The sequence below is a fragment of the Alligator sinensis genome, unplaced genomic scaffold (assembly GCF_000455745.1).
Source record: "Alligator sinensis unplaced genomic scaffold, ASM45574v1 scaffold1514_1, whole genome shotgun sequence".
Lineage (NCBI taxonomy): Eukaryota > Metazoa > Chordata > Crocodylia > Alligatoridae > Alligator > Alligator sinensis.
The window spans coordinates 28,167-32,424 of NW_005843876.1; the positions used below are offsets into that span (position 1 = coordinate 28,167).

Here is a 4,258-nt window from a genome sequence, read left to right on the forward strand (position 1 = left end):
ACCAGATCGAAGGCTTTTTTGAAGTCAAGATATATGACATCAATCTCTTCTCCCTTGTCCAGGTGATAGGTCACCTGGTCATAGAAGGAAATGAGATTGGTCAAGCAGGACCTACCCACAACAAACCCGTGCTGGCTATCCCTTAAGATGTTGGCGTCGGCCAGTCCATTAAGGATGGCCTCTTTAATAAACTTTTCTAAGATCTTCCCCGGGATAGAAGTCAGGCTAATGGGCCTATAGTCAGCCGGATCCACTTTCCTCCCTTTCTTGAAGATAGGCACCACATTGGCCTTCTTCCAGTCTTCGGGCACTACACCAGAGCGCGAAAGTTTTCGAAGATCCGTGCTACAGGCTGGGCTATGATGCTCGCCAGCTCCTTGAGTACCCTGGGGTGTAGATTGTCAGGACCAGCTGACTTGAAAGTATCGAGCCTCTCAAGATGGTCCTTCATGAGGTCAGCATTAATGGAGGGCAGGGGATCACCCTCACCCAGACTTCCGTCCTGTAGCGGGCATGGGCGTCCCATGGGACTGATGAAAGACCGACACAAAGTACCCATTTAATAGGTCGGCTTTTTCCTGGGCGTCAGGTGTCTGCTTTTCCTCCGGCTCCCCACATATCTGAAAAAGGACTTTTTATTGTCCTTGATGCTCAAAGCTAGTTGGAGTTCAGTCCCAGCCTTGGCTTTCCTGGTCTGCTCCCTGCAGGACAGGACCAGTGCATCAAGCTTGGGTGGATCTTGTGCAGGCCATGCTGGGGCTATGCGCTGTTAGCAGTGGCGGAGAGGCATCGCAGGGCATGTGGGCTCTGGGTTGTTGTGGGGTGGGCACAGGGGCTGACTGGCTCAGTTGGGTTCATGCAAGGCACTCCCATGCACACCCCACATACCCTTAAACCCTCCCACGTAAACCCCATAACCATACCATCCACCAAACAATCATACACCAAAACAAAGCCCACACCTACCCATACCCTCCCCTACATGCCCTAACACTCACACCTACAAGCCTCTGGGGGAAGCCCTATTCACTGCTACATGCACACAGCACACACACCCCAAATCCCCACAAACCCCAAGCTCACCTACACATCCCCACAAACCACCCATACCCACCCGCACACACCACACATACCCCCACGTTCTACCGACATCCCATATACACACATGCACACAAACACCCACAGGCCCCCAGAAACCCAATACCCTCACACCAATGCTCCTTAGGGGTGCACCAGTAAGAGATTTTGGGGGCTCCTGCTGCTGCATACCCCCTGGGAAGGTGTGGGCAGGCAGCGCATGTGCCCCCGGATCCACAGTCAGCACCCTGCAATAGCAGCACAGGGCAGGCCTGTGATTTCCAGGTCCTGCTGGCACTGCCTATGTAGCTTTACTGACGGCAGAGTCAGGTGTGGGGGACAGCCACAACTCACCTGGCAGAAGGCCCTCTGATCTTGAGACTTCCCCAATCTCCTCATCATCACAGACCCAGAGCTCCAACTGCCCTCGCTGGATGCTGCTGATTAAGTCAGGTGTGGGACCTTGGTATCCTGTTTGGGCAATAGTTAAAGAGAATTTGTGACTGGGTACAGGATGCAGAATCCAGCCAGGATTTGGGCAATGGATCCAATGAATTCAAGGTGTCTACTAGGGCCTTGATGGACAAGGGAGGATGGGCATTTACGATGAAAGAAGGCACTGCAGGGACAAGCCTTCAAGAGATAACAGTCCTTGTCACCCAGGTGGATGAGGAATGCTCATAGGAAAACAAAGCACCAACTACTCCCAATTTAGAAAGGGCATTAAACTGACAGAGTCACCAGGGACAGGTGAGGAGATGCATGAGAGGAACAGGAGGGACACCAGCTCACCAACACTTAGCGCCAACCTAGTGAGGGGAGGGGCTGGACATGTTTAAGTCAGCAGGCCCAGAGGATCTTCCTTCAAGTGTGCTGAAGGAATTGGCCTGTCTCACAGCTGAACTGCTGGCACAACTGTCTGGGCACTTGTGGTGCTCACAATAGGTCCCAGAGGACTGCAAAAGGGCCAATATGGTCCTTATTTTAAAGACTGGGAGGAAGAAAGACCCGGGTAACTATAGGCTGGTTACTCTCACCTCTATCAGTTTTGGGAAAAAATGTGAAAAAATTATTAAGGATCATATTTGTGAGAGCCCAGCAGAAAAAATAATGCTGAAGGGTAACCAGCACGGATTCATAGCAGGTGGATCCTGCCTGACTGACCCTGTTTCTTTTTACAGCTGTGTCACAAAATGATTACATGCAGCAGGCGAGGTAGATATCATTTACGTGGATTTTAAAAAGGCCTTCAACTACGGTGTCTCATCCCATTCTCATACGTAAACCAAGCAGCTGTGACGTAGACAATTACATGGTCAGGTGGGTGGCAAATTGGCTTGTGGGACGCACCCAGAGATCGGTGGGGGACGGGTCGGTATTGACCTGGAAAGGTGTGGGCAGTGCAGTCCCCCAAGGCTCAGTCCTTGGGCCAGTGCTGTTCAATATCTTCATCAGTGACTTGGATGAGGGCGTGGAGACCCTTGGAGTAACGAAAAAACAACAGCCACAAACTGACAGGCAGCAGCTAAGTTAGACGTCAGGAAGAACTTTTTACGGTAAGGGCTGCCAGAATCTGGAATGGGCTTCAAGGGAGTTGGGGGTCTCCCCTACCTTGGAGGTCCAGAGGAAACTGGACAAGCACCTGGCTGTCAGACTCGCTGATTTCCTGAGATTTCTTCCAACCCTAACCTCTATGAAATGTATGATGTACTGGGGAGCAAAAACAAAGCTTTCACTGTTTTCAAGGTACCAAAAAGATGAGGTATTGGACACACATATGGTTGGATAACATTCATCTTATCAGTGAAATTCCAGGAAAAGTGAAAATGAGCTGAGCGAAGGGACATATGGAGGGCAGGGGGTCGGATTCCATGATTTCTTCCAACCCTAACCTCTGTGAAATCTATGATGTACTGGGGAGCAAAAACAAAGCTTTCACTGTTTTCAAGGTACCTAAAAGATGAGGTATTGGACACACGTATGGTTGGATAACATTCATCTTATTAGTGAAATTCCAGGAAAAGTGAAAATAAGCTGAGCGAAGGGACATGTGGCAGTGAAAAGCATACATGATAAGGGACTGACACTGAGACTTTTTCTGGGAGAATGTAAATCATCATCACCAGGGAAAGGAATGGATGATTTCATAATAAGTGTAGCTGCAACTCAGCAATCATGCCATTGATTGGGAGGATCGTCCCAGGAGGGGTGAGGAGGGCACAGGTTGGCAAGTACTGCAGGGTTGAACACCAAGTTCCTGGGAGTCGTGGATATGGACAAAAGAAGGCCGAAAGAGACATTTCACAGCATGTGAAAGGCCATAATATAGAAATGGTCGAGATGGTCTTTGCCGAGCAGGACAAAACACAGAAGCACTTCCCACAGGAAATCCTCTGGGCAAAGGCAGGGGATAGAAAGCATCGGAAAAGCAAACTGACCTAGTAAAAGCTCAGTACCTCAACCCCGCGCACAAGCCAGTACAAGCCCCTGCATTAGACATCCTCTGGGAATGAAAACTGGTTCTCACTAGGTCCTGCAGCTAGCCCACTTCTTGTCATCACAATGATGGGCATCCGATCAGCAGAGGGATTTTAGGAAGAGCACAAGAAAGCTTCTGAGAGTGGCAGAGGAGCTGGAGAGCACAAGATGAACAAAAAAATACAACAAAGCCAGAGTCTCCTGTCTACGGATGTTAGGGTGGGATGTGGACAGGAGCTTCCAGGGACCTTTGGCACACAAACCTGGGTTACATCTCGTGTACACGTCACTAGAGGAGCAGGTGAAGAAATGCTAACTTCTGCTGGTTCATAACGACAGGAGAAAAGGGACTTAGTTATCACAGAACGGAGCATGCTAGGATTGTTACATGTGTCTGGAGAGGACTCGCTAGGCCAGACAGGGAGGAAGTCAGAATACTCCCCCAGGGAACAGCTCTTAGTGCATTCGTATACAATGACCTGGAGATGGTGTGAACGTGCTGAGAAGGCAAAGGGAGATCGTGTTGCCAACAAACTGCTGCATGTGGAAGAACCAGGAGCCACAAGAATGAGGAAGGCACAGGTGAAGGCGGCTGGAGCAAATGAAGGAGGAGATCTGAGTCTGAAATGTGAGGGAGGCCTGATCACTGACAGGGCAGTGGGGAGGAAGGGGATTTAAACCTCCAGCCAAAAGTTCATGAGGA

At 50.0% G+C, this 4,258-nt stretch overlaps 1 pseudogene; it reads right to left on the bottom strand.

The window, feature by feature from the left end:
- LOC102380619 overlaps nucleotides 1-4,252 on the bottom strand; it is a 9,142-nt pseudogene extending 4,890 nt beyond the window's left edge.
- Between the last annotated feature and the right edge of the window lie 6 nt (nucleotides 4,253-4,258).